The following is a 24,339-nucleotide window of genomic DNA, read 5'->3' as shown; positions in this document are numbered from 1 at the left end:
CACTCGGACCTCCTCCTCTGCCTTCAATAAATGGAATAATAAACCGCACATATGGGTAATTTTCTGCAATTTATTTGTGCTTATTTAACTCAAAGGTGAAAGGGAGGATTGAAATTTCAGTGCTGGCTATGAAAATAATTAACATTTTCTTTAACAATAGCACCGTTACGCAATTTTTGAATTTCTCTCAGCTTGCGGTTGCCAGATATGCAGCCTTTCCCAAAACTTGCCTAATGCAGTTCCAGGAAGACACTAGATACATTACTCAAGGATCTGGGTGCGGTTCCACTTGATGATTTCCATTACAGCCCGAGGGTCAAACCGTGCGACCTGGGTAATCACTGCTCAGGCCTTGGCAGGAAGCGGCCGTCACTTATGATGGACTTTAAACAGCGGTGTCACGTCTCCCTCCCGTTCCGTCAGACGCACAGGGTTTCCTCAAATATTAACACAGGCAGACAGACTGAGTAAACACCAGGACTTCTTTTGTCCAGGCCTCTTTTTTTAAATTTCAGGTTCACCCAGTTCGCGGCCGTGAGCACGCATGACTTCTTCACTGAGTCTTCCAGGATACGGCCGGGGCTCTGCTCTGCTCAGCCATGGGCAGCAGCTCCAGGCCTCCCTGAGCAGCTGTCGACGGGCTCCAGAGACAGAAAGGAAGGGAGAGGGAGTCGCCCTGCCCCCAACTTCACCAGCCTGCCTTCTCTCACTGCAGGGAACTAAAAGAGGGGGATGGGCATTCATACGGAGAGATAAAACATGGAGAAATCCTGAAGCATACTTTAGCATCTCTACATAATTCTGCTTAAAGGACGTTGACTTAATTATTAATCACAATCATCCCGATGATTCACATGTCTTGTTCCCTGCACTCGGCCTTCTGTTTTTCCCGTCTGGCCTTGTCTGTCTTTTCTTTCTCAACCTCCTGTTAATCACCTCCTCCATTGTCCTCAGACTGTACTGGTTTTCTGTACTGAAACCACAGCCGGGCAAACATCCTCAGGGGGCTTAAACCACTGGCGTGCCAGTGTCACCGTAGGAAGGAAGAGAATCTGTGGCATCTGTGTGAAAAACAAAATGACAGGATAATCTAGACTATACGATGACTAATGATTGCATAACAGCCCTCTGGGGGCAGCTGAGAATGCTTTATCAAGAATGCTTTATCAAGGAAATGCAGCTAAAAATATAGAACAGTGAAAAGGTCACGCCTGATTCACGAATAGCTAAAGCTGGATCTTAAATGTTAAAAGCATTGGGCGTGAGCGGCGTGCAACCTGAGTGGTAGCAAGCACAAGCTCGGGCTTCTGATCACACATTTGGTGGGTTTAATCAGTACGCTTTGCCATTTGAAGTCAGAAATCTGAGTCTGATTTGTTGCTTTAGACCTCTTTCGGAAAGTGTTTTTTATTTGCTGTTGGTGCAAAAAGACTCAACGTTTTTTAAAATGAAGGAGGAATGAGCAGGTGGAACATGCTCAGAACACCTAATCCAAGAGGCGCCCAGGAGGCATCCTCGTCAGATTCCCGAACCACCTCAACTGGCTCCTTTCGATGTGGAGGAGCAGCGCCTCTACTCTCAGCCCCTCCTGAGTCCAGCCACCCTTTGGAGGAAGCTCATTTCTGCCAATTGTATCCGCGATCTCGTTCTTTCGGTCACTACCCACAGCTTGAGACCACAGGTGAGGGTAGGGACGTAGATCGACCGGTAAATTGAGAGCTTCGCTTTTACGCTCAGCTCTCTCTTCACCACAACAGAGCGTCCGCATCACTGCAGCCGTAGCACCAATCCATCTGTCGATCTCCCGCTCCCTTCTCCTGTCACTCCTACACAAGACCCCGAGATACTTAAAGTCCTCCACTTGGGTCAGAAACTCGTCCCTGACCCTGAGAGGGCACTTCACCTTTTTCAAGCTGAGGACCAAGCCTCAGATTTGGAGGTGCTGATCCTCATTCCCACCGAGCTGGAGGCCATCACCCAACGAAGCCAACAGAACCACATCATCCGCGAAAAGCAGAGATGAGAGTGATTAGATAGGGTGCAATAGCAGTCATGAAAGTTGTTATCAGTGCAAGCTAGTTAGTGTGAGAGGGGATGGAGGCCACAGCTCGGGGGGGAAAAGCTGTTCCTCGGTATATTAAAACTGAATAACTGGGGCACTTACTGAGCATCTGTACCACAGCAAATACAGAACACAATGTGAGTGTGGATAGGGGGGAAACAAGTTTCTAATTACAATAACTTGCCATTTATCAGTACTATAAGATAAGGAAAAGGGCATTATGCAGAGTCAAGTTAATAGAATGAATGATTATGTCCTCTCGCTGTAAAATCAGTAACCTAGTTGTAATGTAACTCTTCTGTTAGAAGTGGTTCAAGGGTCCAGTGTAAGATCTAGCTAAAGGTCAGAACTAACACTGTGGTCTACAGTGAAATTAAATAGCACTTACAATGTATACGTGACAGTGATTACTGAGGTAATTCTTCTGTTTTGTTTTTCTGATCGTCCACATGTAGAAAAAGTAATTCTAAAGCACTCTGGTCTAGTGTTTCTGTCTTTTATGTCCATATGTAGCATAATAATACAGAATATGTTTTGAAGAAGTCATTGTGATACTGAGAACTCTGTTTTTTTTAAACCCAGATGGAAATTTTCTGCCTGTCTTTTGCACAGTAAGTAAAAGTTGTCCCTTTTTCAGCACTGGAACACCATCATGTGAGCGAGCGTGCTCTGCAAACAGGAAATTCAACGAGACACCGAATCTACCACACCCCTGTGTTTGCTAAATAAAACTCTCCTGCCTCCCAAGAGCCAGAACACGGTCACATCAGTGGTCACAGAACTCGTCATTAGGTCCGACTGACTGACTGGCAGAAAATAATATGCACTGCCATTAATCTTTGCACGCGCTTTTCCTCTCCCCAACCCCCTCCATCTCGTTTGAGTCCTCTGAGATTTTTTTTCCAGCCCCGTTTGGTCAATACCTTTGCTCATCAGTTTGCTTTACGGACACGTCAGCTCAAAGCGTACCGTTCCCATCAGCCTCACTTGCGTTTTGCGTGACGCTTTATCATGCAAATCAGGGGTGTTGTCATGTCAGGACATCAAATGCTTCCTTTCTGTTTGTCAGATGGCGCTGGCGTCTTCTGCAGCAGAGGTGCAGAGGCAGCAAAGAATTAGAGTTAGAAACCTTTTGTTGCCATTATACAGTTTATATCAGCATACATAGCAGAGCAGGTAAAACTAAGAAGATTTGCACAGTAATTATAAAAAGTAATTAAAACTGCTAAATATGATAGAAGTGAGGTAACAAATCACAGCCATGCTAGGGAGTAGCATGGCCACTGAGCGACTTTATCAGTAATAGACAACACTGCACGGAGTTTCTAGTAATATGAGATCAATGTTGCTCATTAAGGGAGTATTGCATTTTTCTGGGATATTGCACAAGCCAGAAATTGCTGGTGTGTTGATGATCACACACTCCCTCTTCTCTGTCTTAGCGCTGCTCCTCACACTGTGATGCAATATGTCAGCAGTAAAGGGTCACCAGCAGCTTTCAACCCAGCTTGTTCTTCCTGAGCACTCAGGAAGTGAAGTCACTGCTGTGCCTATGTAGTGACCGCTGAGGTCACAGTCCAGGATAGGTCAGCGGAGGTGAAGGTACCCAGGAATTCGAGGGCTTGAACCCTCTCCATATAATTGCAATTGATGTAGCGAGAGGCCGGGGTTTCGCTGTTCTACCTGAAGTCAAAGATGATTTCTTTTCTCTTCAGTGTGAGGTTGTTTGTTGAACTTCAGGCTGACACTTTCAGGATTTCTTCTCTGTAGGCAGACTCATCCCCTTCTGCTGATGAGTACAGTGGCCATGGTGTCATTTGAAATTTGATGATGGTGTTACTGGGATGGCCCGAGTTGCTGTCATGGGTGTAAAGGCCAATAGCAGTGGATTCAGCACACAGCCTTGCAAAGAACACATTCTCAGTTAGTGTCACTGTCTGAGGGTGATTTGTGAGAAAGTCCTTTTTCCAGGTTGGATCATCTCTGATCCACTCAGGGTAAAAAATTCTGGATGGATAATTCTGGATATATATTTGACCAGAATTGATATTCATTTAAATTAGTTGGTTACCTGGCACTGATGTGGTGTTTAAGCAGATTCCACAATATTTCGATTGGGTTGAGGTTGGTGCTTTGGGCAGGTCATCCCGGAAGCCAGCTTGCTTTGGTTTTAAGACGTGTTTAAGATCATTGTTCTGTTGAAATACGCAATTGTGTCCATGTTTCAACCGTCTATCTGTTGAACCGATGTGAATTTGAAGCATTTGGAGTCTATCTCATTATTCCACACACTTTTGTGCAATGCATCAGTACCACTGGCTAAATATCTCATTTGTCTGACCATAAAACTTTTCTCCACAGGCCATTTGGCTTGTCCACGCGGGCAGCTGCAAATTTCAGTCGAGCTTGAAGGTGTCGATGTTGGAGCAGGGCCTACTTTCTTGGTTGGAACTCTCTCAGTCCATAGCGATATAAAACTCACTTTACTGTGGACACAAATTGAGTTTTACTAGAGTTTTACTGTTAGGATTCCAGTAGTTTCCAGTTCATGGCAGACTTGAGGCTTGGTGGTCCCATCCTAACTAATTTTCTTTCCTCAGATAGTGACATTTTGTGTCTCCTTCCAGAACATCCATGACTTGTACTTACATACAGTTTGAACTGATGAGTCTACAGTTGTTTAGAAGAAATGGCTCCAAGAGACCTTCACAGCTTACGTTAATAAATAAACTGAGTTCCTTTGACTTTTTCATTATGTTGAGTATTGGTCAATCCAATGAATGCTGTCAACTAAATCCTGTTTACGCTGGAAAATCTAAATTAAATTCAACCTTGTGCATCCAATTGGTTTTTTCTAAAGCCATTGAAGATGCATGCTGTGCATTCATTTGAGCCTGGAAAAGAACAGTTTTCCACTCTACAAAAACCCTGCTCATGGCCCTCACATGAAAGCTTTGCCTATAGCAATTGCAGCTACATGGGCTGCAGATTTCAGACAGGGTGGGATGAAGGCCTGCGACAGAGTAGTTGAATATACTGGTGAAGACATGTGATGACTGGTCTGCACACGCTTTTAGAACCTTGCCTGGAATCCTGTCAGACCCGTCTTCGTGTATTTGTAGTTTTAGTGTGTGGGCTCTGGAGTCTCGGGTAGGGATGGGTATCGTTTAGGTTTTATCCGATACCAGTACCAAACCGGTACTTTTGAAACTGTGCCGGTGCTTAAACGGTGCTCAAACCGGTGCTTAAAGAATGGAGAACACTCATGTTCAGCTGTTTTTTTGTAAAAAGATAACAATGTTAGCCTTTTCTGCAGCTATAGGGCATATATGGTCTCACTCTTGGCTGGAAGCAGTGCTTAAAACACCAATTTTGTCTAGAAACCTCTCATGTTTATCTGTTTCCCACTTTTTCTTTGGTCATTTTAGCCTTTTTGGCCAGGGTGAAGGGAGCATCTGCCATCAAACAAGAAGACAGCCGCATGTAACTACGATGGTGTTTGCTAGTTCACTTTACATGCATTAATTTAATAACGTGGTTAGCCTCAACGTAAATTACACACGGACAACATTAAGCTACTCGCCCAGAGAAGAACGGTGGCTGCTGCTGCATCATCATCCTCATCATTTCTGCTACACTGGCAGGGCTACGGGCCAGGACTTTACTCTTCGGGTTTTTGGGGGATGTTGCTAACTCCGGGTCCGATAACAGGCACCACACCCGCAGTAGATGTGCTCGGTGTGAGGTCTCACATTTCTCGGCTTTTAACAAAATGCTATACATCGCTAGGTGTTTCATCAGATTCAAGGTGTTACCTCCTTTGCACAGTATCACCTTAAAGCACTTGTTGCAGGCTGCTGAGTTTGCATCTTTTGCTGTGAAGTACAGCCAGACTTTTTACCGCTTCGCTTTGGGCATTTTTAATCTGTAGCTCTGCTCTAAAAGAACATACGTACCTGGGCCTGCCTACTACGCTTGCAAAGGTAAAACGATTGGCTAGAATCCAAAGTGTATGACATCTCAGGGAAAAAAAGCACCGAAATGTGCGCTGCTTTTCGGTCTGGTTACTACCATTTATGTCAGAACCGGATACCGGTACCCATCCCTAGTCTCGGGGGGATTACCGTTATCGAGTTTCAATAAGGGCAGTTTTAATTTTCGTGAAGGAGTCGCTCTCATGACTTATCAAGTGACACCACTGACTAGCCAATCGTTGGCATTTAGTCTGTGGCAAACCAGTCGAGTTGAGTAGGTACTAGTAGGAAAGAGCTGAATGTGTACAAAGAAGCAATTTACTTCCTCTACCAGTGTGCCGCCCCAACTTCCCAAGTCCACAAATGTTGTATTGCAGCCCCTGTACTCAGCAATATCCTGTATTCCCTGCCACACTCACCGAGGGTCTTGTTCTCCAGAGGGGTGGGAGGGTGATCACAAATTTGTCAGCCAGGAGGCCATAATTGGTGTCCTATGTAAAGGTGCTTTGTTTTTTAAAAACATATTTTAGGTTTTTACTGGCTCATATCATGGGTTAGGTTTTTTACTTGTTGCTGGTTAGGGTCTAAAAACAAACTGATTAAAACTGACAGACGATTGTGATTCTCATCACATTCCTCCTGATCACTGAAAAACAAAGCTTACCCAGTGCATTTAAGGTTACGTCCACACTAATGCAGTTTGAAAACGCATCGTTTTCTCTCCGTTTTGGCCTCCCGTCCACACTGAGACGGCGTTTTCCTTAAGGAGAAACGCTCTTGAAAACGAATACATTTCAAAAAGGAGCTGCCCCGGCGCAGTGTGGACACTCAAAAATGCAGACTTTCTAAACGATGACGCATTTTAGTCATGTGATGCAGTCATGTGACCAATTAAACAAAGATAGCGAAGGGCAGCAGTTGTTTTGATTGCTCTCAATTTTGACAGCCCTAAAAAAAAGATTAATATCAGTTTGTACATGCTCCAGATAGCTTTTCTTCTAATTCTTTAATTCTCACTTGCTTTGCGCATGTGCAGGACTGGAACGTAAGCGTTTTGGGCCATTTCAATGTGGACGCACAACTTTGTGAAAACGACTGAAAACGCTAGTGTGGGCGCGGAGCGTTTTCAGTCGGAAACACCGTTTTCAAATCTATCCGGGCTAGTGTGGACGTAGCCTAAATGTGACGCCCAGGGGTACATTAGTGTATCAGTATGTGAGAAACAGGGAGTGAGGCACTGTGCTCAAAGCACCTGCGCCCAAGGACACCTTTGATACACCAGCAACAGTATTTGACACCGTGGGAAGGACAAATCTGCTTTCAGTTTGCTGGTTTAAGCTTTTAAGCCTCTGTATATTCTAATTTAAATACTACGGTACATGATATATGGCTTTAACTATATTCTACGAGCGTCAAAGCTATTACTTTGTTGGTTTTACTGGCTGTCAGGCACGCCTATGAATACGGCAAGAGCAGCCAATGACAGAAATATGATCACAATTCCTTTGTGAAATGATCTGACCTCCTCTGTTTGTGTCATTTTATAATGAGGCACACCTAACCCGGCTGCTTATGCAGCCTAATAAAACCCAAAGGCTCATTTGTAAATAAATTTTAACCGCATTTGATTATAAATTCACCAGCTGCTGGGTGCAAGGTAACTCATGATTAAAGCCTGTGCGCCAATCAAATTACCCTCTAGAAAGCTGTGCCAGCGATGAAACGGGCTGACACATATTAGACAGAAATGCGTGAGAAGGTGTCGTGTACGTTGTGGGTTGAGGGTGGTGGATTTCTTTCTTTTTTTGGCACGCAGCATGATCAGCATTGTAATAATATCTCCCCATCGTTCATCTGTCATTTTTCTGGTCCATGGTCACACATTCCTTGCATGTGCTAGTATTTACAGTATTGCTTATCTGCTGGTATCTCTTTCTGTTTGGCTTTTCAAAGTTTATCCTTCAATAGTTGTGTGCTCTCAGGCTGCTCTAGTCCTACTTTATCTGTCGATTATTTTGAACCACAGCGTTTTGCCAACATCAAAAGCATCTGGCACCATAGAAAAGGACATTCCAAGATCATCGACTCACCCGCAGTGAGTCAGGCACACACACACACACACACACACACACACACACACACACACACACACACACACACACACACACACACACACACACACAGAATGTTCTCAGTGAACTGTACAGATTGAGGGTTGGAGTTTAGCTTAAGGATGTTACATCAAGAACGGTTTCTGTCTGCGATTGCGCAACGTGATAATGCGATACCTGACAATGGAGCTGGTGTCTGTAAAGAATGGATTAGATAACATACGTGTGTACAGTCTGGGTGTGTGTCAGAGCCTATAACAGTTTTATCTGTGATTCAGCAACGTGGCGCTGTGATTGATGCTAGCTTAAATGTGCAAAAACAGAAACAGCAGTGTGTGCTGTGGGTGTAGATTTTTCATATCTAGCATTGAGACTGAACTCGTGTCCTTTGTGAGTGCATCGGTGTGTGTGCAGCCCAGCCCCGCAGCTATGCTGATCCCATCTGTGAACTCTGCCTCCTCACAGCTTGATACCAGCACCACCTCCATTGTCTCACTAATCCAGGACTGTTAACATTGCAGCGCCACAACAGGCGCTTACTGGAGCTCCGGATGGCTCTTAAAAACTCTCTCCACTAAACAGACTGCAATCTAATTAACATGGCCAGGGGTTCAGGATGGGTGGGGGCGTATGTGTGTGTGTGTGTGTGGGAGTAAGGTTAACAGGATCCACTGGGATTAACTGCCTTTTGATTATCGGGTAAGCCTGTGCTGCTACAGGTGTTAATATGAAAATGGCTGCAGTCAGGATCGACTGCATTAATGTGTAATATCAGTCACTGATTCAGGTGGCCCACAGCTTCTTTGTATGATCTCATTGACTGTCAGATTGATGCTTTGATGTGTGATGAATGACAGGAAACAGTACCACCAAATGAGACCTCAAGTATGAGAGTGTTGGTGTGAAAATCCCACCCTCAAGCAGTCCCTGTTATCCAGGTAATGATTGTGATCTTATACTTGATCGGGCCACATTATTAAAGAAAACCCATCATTAGATCACCTTTAGTGAATTTAAGAATGACAGAGTAGAGCTACTTTCAGCTTATTCACAAGCATTCGCCACAGCGTGTGGCGTGTTTGGTTTGGCAGATTTTCACACTGGATGTCCGTCCCAGAATCAAACTGGGAAGCTAGATGTGTAAACCACTACACAACGGAGCCACCAAGGATTACAGACTACACTTCAATTCATTTTGCAATAAAGGGTTGTAATCTCAGGGTTTACTGGCTCGGCCAAACCTTTACTGGTCAGATGTGTAAGTGGACTGGCCATTTGGAATGACATTTATACAGTGCTTTTCTGTTTCCACTGGGCAATCGAAGCTAAACTGCAGGCTACATTTAATAATACATTCATACAGCGCCTTAATATACTTTAAGCACTAGATATCCTGACTGGACTCACAGCCACTGTTTACAAAACAATGTATAAGCAGTGGCTGTGAATTTCTGTGTTTGTGGACTGCAACAGATTTGCATGTTGTTAGCTTGTAGCCAGCTATTGTTGTGTAGCCGGCTCGTTGTTAGCTATCCAGAGACATGTCTGATCTGCTGACAATTAGTAACTGTGACAATATCGGGAATAAACAAGCATGTTTATGCACGTTTGAGCCCTGACTTGAGTTTACAAGATGAGGCTTGAGGTGAGGAGGAAGTGCTGGAGGAGGTGAAAGATGAGTGTCAGGGACCAAGCAGTGAAGCATAAAGGACACAGGTGTTTAATTCAAAAAGGGGTTTTATTGACCCAAAAGTATGAAAAGATATTTAACGAAACCAAAACTTAAACAGGCAGACCAATAAAAGAGGTCAACTCAATAGACTAAACTCAAGATACCCCCCACAGCAATGAAGCATGTGGTTTCATCCGATTAGGCTGTAGTGGCACTTCAGCTCTCCCAGCCCTTTGACACACCTTTTGCCAGACAGGAGGAGACGCCAAACCCCAGGTAACTCAAACAAAGAAAGATGTATTAATATCACATAAAACAGAAATTTGAACTTGCAGTGTTAATATGTGTGCACGCCATATAAACATTGGAAGGTGTGATGTTCTGACTTGTATTTCTGACTAAACTAAAGTGAATCAGCTGGTGGTGAGGTGTGGAGATCACCATGTGTGGCTTGTCATCACAATGAGAATAAGATAATGACAATAAACATCTACAAATGTGAGAGATTTTAAGGGATTGCATATCTGCCGTGTCCAATTTAAATGCTCTGGCCAAAGCAGAAAACTAATTAAGCCAGTTAATTTGAATAAGTCCAGATTTAAGAAAGAACTGCAATAAAAGTACATCAAATGAAACCTTACATTTGACATATTTAGTTCATATTTTGGAGGACAGATTGGAGCCTCTTGGGCATGATGTTGAGATGTTTTGCATGTCTTTGAGCAGATGATGCTTTTCAGCTGTTATTTCCTGGAGGGTTTTTTTTTGTTGCGCTGCCTTCCGCTTTAACATACTCCCATCATCTTTGATTTAAATCACATTAGGGAACATGCCCGTTCAGATCACAGCTATCCCTGTTTTCTTCTTTAAAGCTCTCATGTGATTGTTGCTGTATCTTTTCATCCAGTATGAGATTTATTTATATAAATCCCACATTTTGCCTTCATGTGCTCCATGTTTCACGGTGAGCTCTATGCACACTCTTTAGCAGACTGGTGCTAGTACCAGTTATGGCAGTGCTAGCTCCTACATGACCATCACAAACTTTACGGTGTGCAAGAACCCTTTGAAAGAACTGGGTTCGAAGTATTGTTTTAATCTGGTTCTAATTTGACCCCTTTAGCTCTTGGCTATTTTTACTTCGGCCTCAAACATCTCCAAATTCTGTCCATAGCAGACCCACAAGTGTAAAGCCAAACTAAACAACGTTAAGCTCTTTGCTCAGGAGACACTTGGCTGAGCTTTCACAAAGAGTAAATCTCTCCGTCCTCAGATAGAGATCTGAGAAATGGCAGGAAAAGGTCTTATCAAATCAAAATTTAAAAATAGAGAGCCTCTTCAGAATTATAACACAACAGCACTGAAGCATCCAGTCCAGTCTCACGAGGTCTAGGTGGACCGCTTATCTAAAACCTGCATGAACAAAAAGACTGTTTGCAGCAAACAAAAGAGCTTCAGTCTATACATAAGGAAATCATTAACATTTGGACTAGTCTGTGTGTGTGTGTGTGTGTGTGTGTGTGTGTGTGTGTGTGTGTGTGTGTGTGTGTGTGTGTGTGTGTGTGTGTTTTGTTCCATCCTTTGCATGGCTTCATATCACACTGGGAGAGTTTCACAAGCTGACTGTTTCGTCTGTTCGAGTCTTTTATTTAGAAAATTGACCAGAGCCTGTTTCAGTAAGACGGTGTTTGACTGTGGCTTAGATAAACCAAATGGTCGGACTGCAGATAAATCCAATAATCCATCTGTTGCACGAATCAGCTTAATCATTGACTCTTAAGGTGGACTTCCATACGACAAATTCTGAGAATATTAAGAAGAATGGCTGACCAGGCGTATTGAACACCTCTGCTCTGTGTACTGCGGCAGAAAGTGTCTTTGAAAGAATTCAGAGGTAATGAGGAGAAAATTCAGCAAACAGTGTAAGATTAAAAAAAAGGGTTACAACTCAGGTTTTTACAGGAATAAAGAAATAATTATACTGCATGTACATGTTAGTGGTGCGTAAGTAATTTTAAATAATGCATAATTTCCTGGTTATTTAGAAGAAAACAAACAATACTTCACGTTTTTACATCATAAGTATGCTGATTGTTTTAGGGCCTGAGCCGTAATATCGAGTGCTTTAACCTTGCCTAATGTCCAGATATTTTACAGGAAAGCAGACCGTATCTAACTATGGTGTAACTCATTGTAAGTAGTGCGCAATTACCTGGTAATCTTGCAGAAAAACTGTATTTTTCCATCTTACATCAACAGCATACGGAAGCGTAGAGCTGCCACCCAGGCAAAAGAAAAATACAAGTGTATCACGTTATAAGGTGAAAGGTTTATTGTTCTAACAAGATACTTTTCCTGTTTGTACAATATACTATCACGTTCGTACAATATAATATTTATATTGTACGAACGTGATCCTATATTGTACGAACGTGATAATTATGTATATTGTAATAACGTGATATTATGTTGTTCAAACGTGAAAAGTATATTGTACAAACATGATAGTATATTGTACAAACAGGAAAAGTATCTTGTTAGAACAATAAACCTTTCACGTTATAACGTGATACACTTGTATTTTTCTTTTGCCTGGGTGGCAGCTTTACGCTTCCGTAACAGCATGCTATAATTTTTTTACATCGATCTTTAATATTCATTATGTTGATGTGCACGATGGATTTCTATTACTGGCTTGTCCTTTTTTACTTACACTGTTCTTAAAATTATGGCAGTGAGTGTGACGCTTGGCTCTTTTCCATATTATGGTCCACACCTGGAAAAGTACTGAATATGTTAGAAGTTTGCTTAAAATTACTTATGTACTATTTAGGTTTACTTACGGTTTAATTTCTTCTTTACTTCCTGTAAAAATCTTTCTTATTCTAGTGTACCTAACTTCAAGTATTTGTATGTAAATGTAATTACACTGCAATTTTAAATAATGCTAATGCTAATGCTAACATTCCATTCAATTACAGGGAAATTGCCTTGAGTTGCGTGACGTATTATAAAGTGTTACTGTTTCTTTTCCTTGTTAAACAGCTCAATTTACATGATCTATGAGCAAAACTGAAACTGGTCATAGTTTGGATTAGATAACACAAATAGCCACACTTCAGGTTGATGTTTAAAGCCATCTTATTGCACAACACCCTTCAAACCCTGACTGTTGTAAGTGTGACTATAGTACAGCTAACGGGTAAATTAAGACTTTAGCCAGCCGCTCAGCTGTATCCAGGCAGAAAATGTACGTCGAGAACCTGAAGAGGGTACATGGAAAAATCAACAGGATGAAGCTGGCTAATGACTGAATGATACAGTTTAAGAGGACGTTGCTGACACCCTTTCAACAAAATCTGAAACATGTAATAAATGTTTTTGGGGTTTTTTGTAGTAATTCACGAGTCAGGAGGTTTCTCTTTGTTGTTGGGTGTCACTGATTGTCACAGTGTTAACATCATGCCTCAGGCTTAGTTGGCCTGAGGGTAAGGTCTCTCTCTTTTTAAAAAAATTAGTCACCCTTTACCCTGCATGCCGGTCTAAAGCACTTGAAAACATTCCCAGATTTGTAGGATATTTTTAGCAAAACGGGAGCAGAGAGCTGCTTCTGGGAGGCTTTCAAAATACAATGTAATACATCTGCAATGCATCTGGTAGAATCACAAGGGCCTGTTTGAGTGAGTTCAATCAGCTCTAGCATCTGTGTCGGGCTTACGCTTCCTTCTAAATAAGGTCAGATTAGAGGGAACTTCAATTAGATCAAGTGTACAGTCCATACTTTTCTCACAGTTGCAAACCATGTTGAGTCAGTGTGTCAGTCTAAATTAGTGCACAGCTAAAACGATAGCTTCCTGCGTTTTGGCAGGAAGCTGCAGTTTTGATTCTCACAAAGGTCAACACTGTCCAAAAGCACAAACTGGCCTGTCATTAGGCTGGACAGATTTACTTAACTCTCACTTCTCGTCATTATTAATATAAAAAAGTCCCTAAAGCCCTCGAGTTTTATAGCACTTCTGCAGCCTTGGTGCAGATTTATTTATTTATTTTTAAATTACATAATAAGGCAAAGTACAAGCAGCCATGTATTTACCTCCGGCACTTTAAGGTCTCAACTCAGCTTTCTGCAAGAAAAGAAACTGGATCTTTGCTCAGGCTGTGGTTAAGCCAAGGAGCTTACTTTCTTATTGTAAGTCAAAGCAGCTGAGTTTGCATAGCTTCCACCTCCTGTGGCCTGGGAACTGTTGATTCTTCAATATTTCCGTGTGTGTGTGTATCTGCGCGCGCATGTGGTTGTCAGCTCAAAATCGTGCAGAGTAAATGCGTGCATCCTGAAGGCAAGAGAGCTTTCTTTATACACTCCCTGCCCCCTCCCCCAATATCTGACATTCTTTGGCCTTGTATGGCAGATCAGCATCAGATGCTGCTCCTAAGGAGAAGAATAACGACAGCTCGGTAAGTCTTCTGTGCACCACCGCCCTCCCCGCAGCGGGTAAAAGAAGCAGCTCAACTTATTCCACAACTGTAGCTAAATATCCAGCCTCCACAGCTGGAAAAGCATGCCGACATCTACACTGGGGACTGTGGTAAACCCTTTGAAAAGTTCTGCATGCTTTCACTGGGATAATACCTGACATGAAGAAATGATAAATGTGCAGAAGAAAGCACAAGTTTAAGCTTTCCTCCTTACTCTCTCGTTGTCTTTCTCTCCCTACAGTATGCTGATGAGTCAGTGTTTCGGGCTTGATTGCGGGCTGTTTTTCCCGGAAATGCCAACATGCGTGTTCATACCCATAGCTGCACAGTCATTATCTCTGCCTGTCCATGTGAAAAACACAGAGATTTTAAACAGGGATCAGTATCACTCATCAACGAGTCTCTTTCACAAAGGTGAAAATCAACATGAACGAAGTGTACCTTGCTGATAACGATTGCCATTTTTACCTGTAATTGCTGCTTTGAGCTTTGAGATGTCAGATGAGGTTCAGTTAGTGCTTTTCACTCAGTCTGGTGCTTTTCAGGAAACGTTTACAGTGATTTTTGAACTGTGACCTGAGTGGATTCAAGAAAAACATACACTATTGAGCCAAAAAATTACAGTGAGGTGTTTGTTATATGCTGTATTTGGTTGCCTCCAAACATGATGCAGGCCAAAAACCTCACCTTTGCTCTCATCTGTCCAAAGAACATTGTTCCAGAAGTCCTATGGTTTGTTCATACAGAGCTTTGCAAAGATAAGCTGTGCTGCCATGTTCTCTTAAGAGGAAATAGGCATCTCCTCGCCACCCTTCTAAACAAGTCATACTTCTTCAGTCTTTTTTCTCACTTAATGATGATTTGGTAATCCAGTGTGTTCAATTAGCGGCTAATAGTTCATACGCACCCTCTTAATTCTTATAGAGCCCTGTGAAAGCTTTCTCTTTTACATTGCTTTTCCTACAAATTCTGCACATTCATGTCCAGATATCAGGATACAGGATGCTACTTTCTTGGAGACAATGATCAAAACAGAGCCTTCGAAATGCTTATTTCTTCAGAAAATTTGTGCACGCAATTTGTTGATTTGGTAGCTTGGTTGAAATGCACAACCCACTATTTTGTTTTATTAATTTGAGTGTGACGGCCCCTGGGCTCTGCGCTGTGGCAGACACACTCGAATTAAGCTACCACATTTTACTTTCTAAGCTCATCTGTGTTCTGCTAGTTTACATGTGACTAATTCTCACCTTGAATATGAATTTTACATTCTAGCGATACATCTTTAAATTAAAAAGAAATAAAGGATTGTTTGAATATTCATGGAAGCCATACCATTTGGAAGCTAACAAATTCACGGGAATTAATCAAGTTTAAATGTTTCCCAGTGGCGTGCACGTGTATGAAAACCTGAAGAGGAAAATTCACTGTTGGAGGGCAGTGAAACACACAAAGGGAAGTCTCTTTCATCTCTAATGGCTGAAGGACGGCGGTGAAATCCAGCAGAGACATAGCCCATTTCTCACTCAGAATTACCTCGGGCCATGCCGGTATCTAAGTGACACCTCGCTGCCTGACAGGTTTTCCACTCATCTCATTGACAGCTCCAGCCCCCAGAAGAGTGACTCACACACGCACACGCACATTTTATCGGCAGGGAAGAAATCGATGGCTGTCGCTGACAGCACAGAGCACTTGGCGCTGCATATCAGCTACAGCCATCTTTCACATGTTTAAATGAATCCAGCAGAATGCACGCACTGTATCTTTGATTCACCCTTAATCAGAGCAGCAATTAATTACCCCCCAATTAAATCTGGAGCAATCTGTGTTTAATTCGATAGCAGATCTGAATTAATTACCATCATTGCTTCCCTCTACAGCTGAGGTGAAATGGAATATCTTAATGAAATTCACCCCCCGGTGCACAGGCTGCTCTTCTCAACGCACACAAGAATGTGCAAACGAATGCTCATGCAACAGCAAACATACCATATGCATGCACCTGGTGATTGTGAGCTTATTCAGAGTCTGAATCACTTCTGGACTGAATCAGAGTCAGAGTGGAATTTTATAGGACAGGATGGTGAACAAAGGGGAAAAAATGAAGCAGCAACATCCTGAAGAATCAAGTCAGTTTTTCTCTGTTTTGTAGCCAGTCTTTCATTATTAACACCGTCAGTTATATACATGGTAAGCGTGGTTTAAGAATGGAAGGATTAAACATTTTGAAGGGAGTGCTGTTGTTTTTTTAAATATGCCAGTGCCCCCTTTAACCCTCAGATGGGCATGTACATGCTTTCTTAAACACACTTCCTAGGTGAATGACTCCTTTTTCCACCAGCTTCTTGTTTATTTTCTAGCCATGTCCTTATGCAGGGTCAGTAAATGACACAATACAGCATGAAGGTCAGTGACCATGTTACAGGAGATATTCTCACTGTGTTTTCCTTCAGCCTCACTCAGACCCAACAATGTTTGAGCACTGCTTTAACAAGGACATATGGAATTTGTGGCTGGGATCATAGAGGGTTGTAGAAGGTACTGATGGAGGCAACAGCCGCCCCTACGTACAATTTTGATCGTGGCTCAAGAGTTGGCAGTTTGTCTTGTAATCGGAAGGTTGCCGGTTCGAGGCGCGGGTCGGACAGTCTCGGTCGTTGTGTCCTTGGGCAAGACACTTCACCCGTTGCCTACTGGTGTTAGTCAGAGGGCCCGGTGGCGCCAGTGTCCGGCAGCCTCGCCTCTGTCAGTGCGCTCCAGGGTGGCTGTGGCTACAATGTAGCTGCCATCACCAGTGTGTGGATGACTGAATGTAGTGTAAAGCACTTTGGGGTCCTTAGGGACTAAGTAAAGCGCTATATAAATACAGGCCATTTACCAATTTCTGTAGAAATACAGAGGCTGTGGAGTCACTTTAGACAGGAAAGAATTGTGACTGTACCCTTTCCTGCTGAGGATAAAAGCCAGATATTAGTGTATGTTAGCAGGGTTTTGTTGTTCGGCGAGCCTCAAAATTGCTATAGTCGCTGGAACGGTTCAGGCTTTAACGTTAGTCTAAGCTAAGAAGGAACTTAATTTAAAGTGAAATTATCCAATCATATGGGAACTATTGTTCCCTAAATGTAAAGAAACATGCAGTGTAGTGCTGGGCAGTTAAAACAAGCAAACATTCCTGTGGCGTTTTAGTTTACACTCACAACAATAAAGTCTGCTTAAATAAAAGTTGATTGCAGGCAAGACAGGACAAGTTTATTTATAATAGCACCTTTCAAACACCGCAGTCATTCAAGGAGCTTTACAAGATAAAATGAAAACACAAAAACAAGAAGCACTCCAGGAGCGCAAACCTCCGCCCAGGCAGCTCATTCTTACTTTTGAGGGATAGTATTATTTTTTTCTATATAAATATTATGTAGGAGTAGATAATGAATAAAAGGTACTGATAAATAAATAAGTGGACATAAATAACTTGAGTGTATTATAAAATGTTGTACTACAGTATGTTTCTAACTAACTAGGCACCTCGTGCTCTTTCTCTCGACACATTTTTGGAAAAAAATATGTGAAATCAGGTAAAATGTGACTCGTTATTTGGATGCAAACTATAATGTGACATTTAGAATCCCCATATACCTGCATCATTGCCTAAATGTTGCCAGTACAAACAATACAACATGGTTTTAAATAGCTTTATATAGCATTATTATCACTTTGACCTTCAGAACAGTCTGGTGACCGTGACGGAGAGCTCAGCGGTCAAATGTGATATATGTTAAATCTTTATATGGTGTTTTCCATGTGTTGGTTATACTCACTACACTTGTAAGAGTCATAATTTCAAAGTTATACAACTTTTTTGTTGATTTTCAACCAAAAGCTATTATGTTATTGTTGACCTTAAAGACTGTGTACGTGGATGTGAGCCAACTGTTAATGTAAACATGAGGTATCGTATTTACAGACAGAATAAGGACGTGCATGCAGGCAGAAGCTACCAGAAACACCTGGTGTAGGAAATAAAAGAAGAAAAAAAGAAAAAAAAAAGGCAGAAATAATAGAAATAACACAGCTCATCTAAAATACACTTCTTGGTGACCATTTGTGTAATTACAGCAACTTTTAACAACATAAAAATGTCTTGCTACAGTGTTACAAGGCTACTTGTTGCCATGTTTTGATTTAGTATTCATTAAGTTTGAATCCTGACTTTGAATAACAATAAACTTGACAAGAATCATATTTGTATTTGCTGTAAACTCATTCCTTCTTTCTATATTATTGTGAGTAAGGTTGAAAAAATTGGCACACGACTCTTTGCATTCCTTTGAAAAACCTGTACATCCTTGTCTCCTAATTAATTAAGGAGCTAAGTAGCACAGAGCTGCTGCTAATCAAATGCACTTGATTATCTGATCATCAGCGAGTGTGGCCATTTCTATTAAAGCAGATGATTTGAGAGTTTTCTCGTTTGGAGCATTCGGGTTCATGCTACATCTACCCGGCAAATTCACCCCAATTTTAGACCACACAATGTTTAGAGAAAACCCAAGAACTACATCTCATACTCCACAGGCTTCAGTTAGCATGCTAAATGTTAAATGTTCAGGACAGTACATTTAGAAAAAGACTGAACAAATATGCCTTGTAGGAAGGGCTGCCAAAAGAAAGTCTGAACATGGCAGCATGTTTTAGGTTTGCAAACAACCACAAAACTTCTAGAATAAGGTCCTTTTGGACAGACGAGACCAAAGAAGCGATATCTGACCCAAACCAAATACAGCATATTAGCACAAAATGATACCAACTGTCGAGCACGGTGGTGTAGGAGGGATGATCTGAGCTTGTTTTACAGTCACAGGGTACCTTACAGTCACTCAGTCAACCACGAACATCTCTGTACACAAACGTGGAGTCAAATGTGAGGCTGTCTTACTGTCAAAGTTTGAGAGAGCTATGCATAAGTGAATGCCTGCAAATTTCAATGAATGGAAGTAATGATTTAACCCTTGTGTTGTCCTCGGGATTCCCATATACTTGTTTGCCATTCACCTAGGGGTCATTTTTGACCCGAGGACAACACAAGGGATGTGGGCCAAAATTCATCCACGCTGATGTGAGAGGCTGATAAGGTCACACAGAAAAGAATGACTTCAAGTTATTTCAGCTAAAGGTAGTCTTACAAGCGACAGGCTATTGAATCAGCTGTTGACACTTCATTTGCCTTTGTTTAGTTGTTGTTGTGCCACTTTTACAGCTCTTTCTTGCGTCATAAATGAATAAAAAAATATAAAATATATGTGTTCAAGGAAAGCAGGTATAAACCAGCATCCACAACAACATTTCATATCAGAAAATCTCAATATGAACTGTGGCTCTAGTATCCTCACCTACTCGTGTACTGTAGTTTTTGATTAACCTTCCAGGCTTCTTTCTTCTTTTTACACATTATCATTTTACAAAGCACAAAGACTGTAAGTAATGGGTTACACACACACATCCCGTTTTTAACCCATGCTAGGTGTGGCATGAGGTGTCTCAGAGTTTGCGGGAAGCATGCCGTGACTAATAGACTGTGACTGTGTCATTGTGGCCATCCGTGAAATAGTGGCTCAACCTGTGGCTGAGACAGGATGAACTGTTGCATAGTAACCAGGATAATTTTATTCAGTGAAAGAAACGTCTTTAAATTCCTGAAGTTTGTGAGTTTCACCGTAAAGGTTCTCGCTTACTGAATACTGACCTCAGGCTTCAGGCTAGGTTATTGAAAAAGAGGATTTAGTGTCTGTTTAAAAGCCATGTTGAATCATGCTGTGATTCACAGTTTATTCTTTATTCTATTAGTTTGCTCTGCATCATACAGAACAATACAGTGGTAGGCACAGGACAGGAGTGGTCTGCGCTGGCCGTCCCACAGAACATTTACAGCCTTGGGTGGAGGCGTTTATCACCTAATAAAACTGCACGGATTCCTTTTCAATTAAAGATTAACCTCTGTGTTATCAAAGGCTAATCCCAATACTTGAAGCCTCTAAATCAGGTTATTCTGTGATGCTATTTTTTAGTATGTTTTCTCCAATGGAAAAAATAAAAATGCAGGCGTGACCAAATATTTTTCATAAGGTAATAAAAGCTCCTCGTATAATATTACAAGATCCAGCTGTGGTCACATTAAGGATGTATGACAGAAACAGGAAAGATATTCCGTTTTTAATAAAATGCCAAGACCCATATGGTCCAACCCTGAATAACTATGTTGTGAAACACAGCAGTGCTGTATGCAGCTCAGGGTTTGACTCATCCTGTAATAAAAATACCACATCTGCTTTCTTAAAGCTGCCCGACAACTCTATCTGTGCTTTCTCACCACCACTGTCAAGGGTTGCAGGATTAGGACCCAAATGCAGACTCTGACAGACAGAATAACTAAAAGCGAGTCCTTTATTAAAGCTGGTGAAAAATCCACAGAATACAAAAGTCCACAGGCAAAGGAAACCAGAATTTAAAACAGACAGACCACAGTGGATGGAAAACAGATGCTCTGTCAAGAAGTAAAAGGAAAGAGAGGGCTTAAATACTCTGGCTGACAGAGCTGAAAGTGAGCTTATTAAGAGCTAATTAAGTAAAATGACAAAGGAAGTGAAACTAGACACTAAATACAACTATACAAGGGAACAAGGTTACCTTCACTCAGGGAACACTGGAAGACAAACAGGCAGCATCTAAAGGAATATCATGGAAATCAACTTAAAGCAGCAAAGCTTTAAGTTGAATAAAGAACTCATAAAGACCTCAAACAAGGAAACTACAAATTCAAAACTCCGCATGGCAACAACTGCTTCCTCACTTCAAATGTGTCGATGTACCACCCTCTCATCTATTTAATTCATTTCAGTTATTTTATTTATATACCCCAACAATCAGGTGACCCCCCTCTGAGGGAGCACTTGGTAACAGTGGGAAGAAAAAACTCTTTTAACAGGAAGAAATCTCAGGAGCAACCAGGCTCAGAAAAAGAGAGTAAAGAACATCCTTTATATTGTCTGATTTCATGAGAAACATCATTTGAGAGTTTTATTCAGCAGAACTTGAAAGTAGAGAAAACTCTGTGATTTCTGGGGTCAGAGAGTAAAGCGGTCGGTGGCCATTTTCCCATAAACTTTCACACAATTGTTTTGAAAGCAGAGGAGTTGCCCCCTGCTGGCGATTAGAAAGATTACAGGTTTAAGGCACCTCCACATCACACCCAGAAGTGATGTCGATTTTGTATATATATATATATATATATATATATATATATATATATATATATATATATATAGCTTCTAAAAAATTTTTAACTATTACTATTTTTTTTCCTGCTGGCCACAAGATAAAAAAATGATTTTGACTTTTTTTTTTGTCAATTTACTTAACAAGGATGAAACTTTGTGATGCTTGCTCCACAATCCTCAATCTGAACGGTATAAACAACTCAAGCATAAGAATTATAACTGTATACTTTTATTGTGGGTGTTTGTCAAGGAATGAATGATCACAAGCTGCACTGCTTTGATTGGCACAAATACTGCTGGTGGTGATGCCCACTAAACATAATCATGTTAATCGTTTTTATGACTACAAACTCGAGCAAGTGTCACATCTGCAGCCACATCCGCTTGTTTTGGCGTTTGACTGCACACCTTCACTTTTCCTAGTCACACATTTGCTGCTAACTGTTCATTGCTGCAGTCTAGTTGCACGGCACTTCCCAAATGTCATCTGTCAGTCAAACTAAATGTGTGCACTGTGACATTTTCCTTTCTTTGGATTTTCTTTGGAGAAGGTACGAACTTCTCAAGTCGCTGGATTTTTTTTGTTTTTCTTTGCCTCCGGCACCGATCAAGGCTTATGTTTATCCAGCCTTTTTTGTGTGTTTGCGTTTCCACTTATGATTTTCCTATTTCGTTGCTGTGAATAGCTGCAGAGTTGCAAAGTGATCGCCTTTATTCGCTGCTCCTGAATTCCTTCTTGATATGCAGATATTTCCGCTTCCATTGACAAGTCTCCAGGTTTGGAAGGACAGCAGGTTATGGTGAGAGGTAATGATGTGGAAAGCCGTGCTGGAGGAAGTGGCGAGGGCGAGAGGGGGCCGTGACAGCTGTCACGCAGTAACAAACGCCTCCCTCTGTGAATGGACACTCAGAGATGAGGAGTGGGTGGGGGTGGGTGAGGAGGATGGGGTGGTGTGTGCGTTGGGGTTGGGGTAGGGGGGCTCCTTCACTGCACAGCTGCCACAGACCTGTCACTCAGGATGTTATCTCGCCCCCTCCTCTGGTCTGGATAATGGGCTTCTGGTCAGTGTGGGCATTAGCCACACATCTCTGCAGTGACTCCTGGACACCAGCCATTACTTCTCAGTGATGCCCCTCAAAAGCTGTTTAAGTTACCATGAATCATACTTCCTGAAAGAACTTCTCAGTCCTTACTAACGAGTGAATAATTTATAACCGCACAGTGGTCCATTTGTCTTGACTTTAGGTTCACAAGGACAGCTAATAGTAGACTGACTGAATTCAATCAATACAATCAATGCATGCAGTGGCGCAGTTGCACCCAATTAAATGAAAGTCTTCACAGCAAACCACAGGTCTTTCATCAGCCAGTGGATGGTTCTGAGTAGGTCCAACACTGCCACCCAGTGGTACCACAGGGACAACTGACAGGTTCAATATTTAACTTGATCAGTCAACTTCAAAAGCACATGAGCACACCGTGCACAGCACTAAATATGAGTTTAGTGTGATAATTAGCGCGACATTAAAACCAGCTCACAGCACTGGCCTCGCCGTCACAGCACAGTTCTGCTGGGAAATGTTGGGTCTTGGCGTTACTTTGACACGTACCACGCAGTTCAAATACCTTCATAGCACCGCCACAGAAGTGGCACTCTCCAGCTCCCACCAGTGTGTCCCACCACAAAAACCCAAAGGTGTTTGAAATACTTAGATCCCAATCTTCAGAAGCCAATCTGCAAATTACAGGAGAGCAAAAAACCCACTGCCTGCCTGATGCTGATGCTTTGCTTTACTTGGATATCAAACCTGAGACTTTCCTCACCAGATGTGTTATCTGCAGGAATATTGTTCACTTTGAACTAACCCTTTTTTGAGTTTTGCACGTGCAAGACATCCACGTAACAGTCCAGTCTTTAGATTAACGACTATAGTCAACTCACATGGTAAATAGAAGGAGCTGTGTACTCTGACTCAAGTCAAATATGTGAATAAGAGCTTTCACAGGGCACTCTGCAGTCATCTAAAATAATAAGTACACCAAATGATTCAGTAGCTTGTGGAACAACATTAGCACCAATAACATGAAGCATTAGTTTTCTGAATGACTTTATTAATATTTTACATCATTGTAGAGGAGTCTCGGCGCACTCTTCTTTACAGTTTTGCTTCTGTTCAGTGATGTTGGTGGAAATTCGTTTATGCACAGCTCTCTACAGGTGCAGCCACTGCAACACTTTCACTCCTTTGAGCTATTCTGCTCTAGATTTGCTGCTGTGCCTGGGATCAGTGTTGTGCTATGTGACCAGTTACTAAAAGATGCTGTTTTTTTTCTCTCCTTTTAATTCAGTGCTCATTTTAAAGTTGAGTCCTTCAACGTGTGGAGGGGTAACAAAATAGGAGAAAAAGTAAACACTTGGTGAAACATCACTTTAGTATCATAACACTAAAAAGCCAAATTTTACTTTCACTAAAGGCCTTCAGCATGATATATATATATAAAAAAGCCTTTCACAGCGTCCACTCACAAGTAGCAGCAGACATAAATATGTGTTGAAATCTGCACTGCTCAAGAAATTGAAGGAACATTATTTAATCAGAATTTAGCATTAGGTCGGTTAAACTTCTGGGATATTGATCTGGAGCTGCTTTGGTGTTAGTGAAATTATTAACAGGTGCAGAAGAGGGACCACAGTGAGACAACCTCAAAACAGAAATGGTTTCACAGGTGGAGTTTACTGACATTTATTTCTCTCTTCATCTTTTCTGT

At 41.8% G+C, this 24,339-nt stretch overlaps 1 protein-coding gene across 1 annotated transcript in view; it reads left to right on the top strand.

Moving 5' to 3' along the window:
* Window positions 1–24,339, top strand: part of pwwp2b (PWWP domain containing 2B) — a 47,036-nt gene that overhangs the window by 16,146 nt on the left and 6,551 nt on the right. The window lies entirely within an intron of this gene.

This window comes from Rhamphochromis longiceps, linkage group LG13 (genome assembly GCF_057381845.1).
Source record: "Rhamphochromis longiceps isolate RC_006_pf linkage group LG13, R_longiceps_female_GT1.1, whole genome shotgun sequence".
In the NCBI taxonomy this organism is placed as follows: domain Eukaryota; kingdom Metazoa; phylum Chordata; class Actinopteri; order Cichliformes; family Cichlidae; genus Rhamphochromis; species Rhamphochromis longiceps.
The sequence above is the reverse complement of the archived record's forward strand: the minus strand, read 5'-3'. Positions and strand labels throughout refer to the sequence as shown.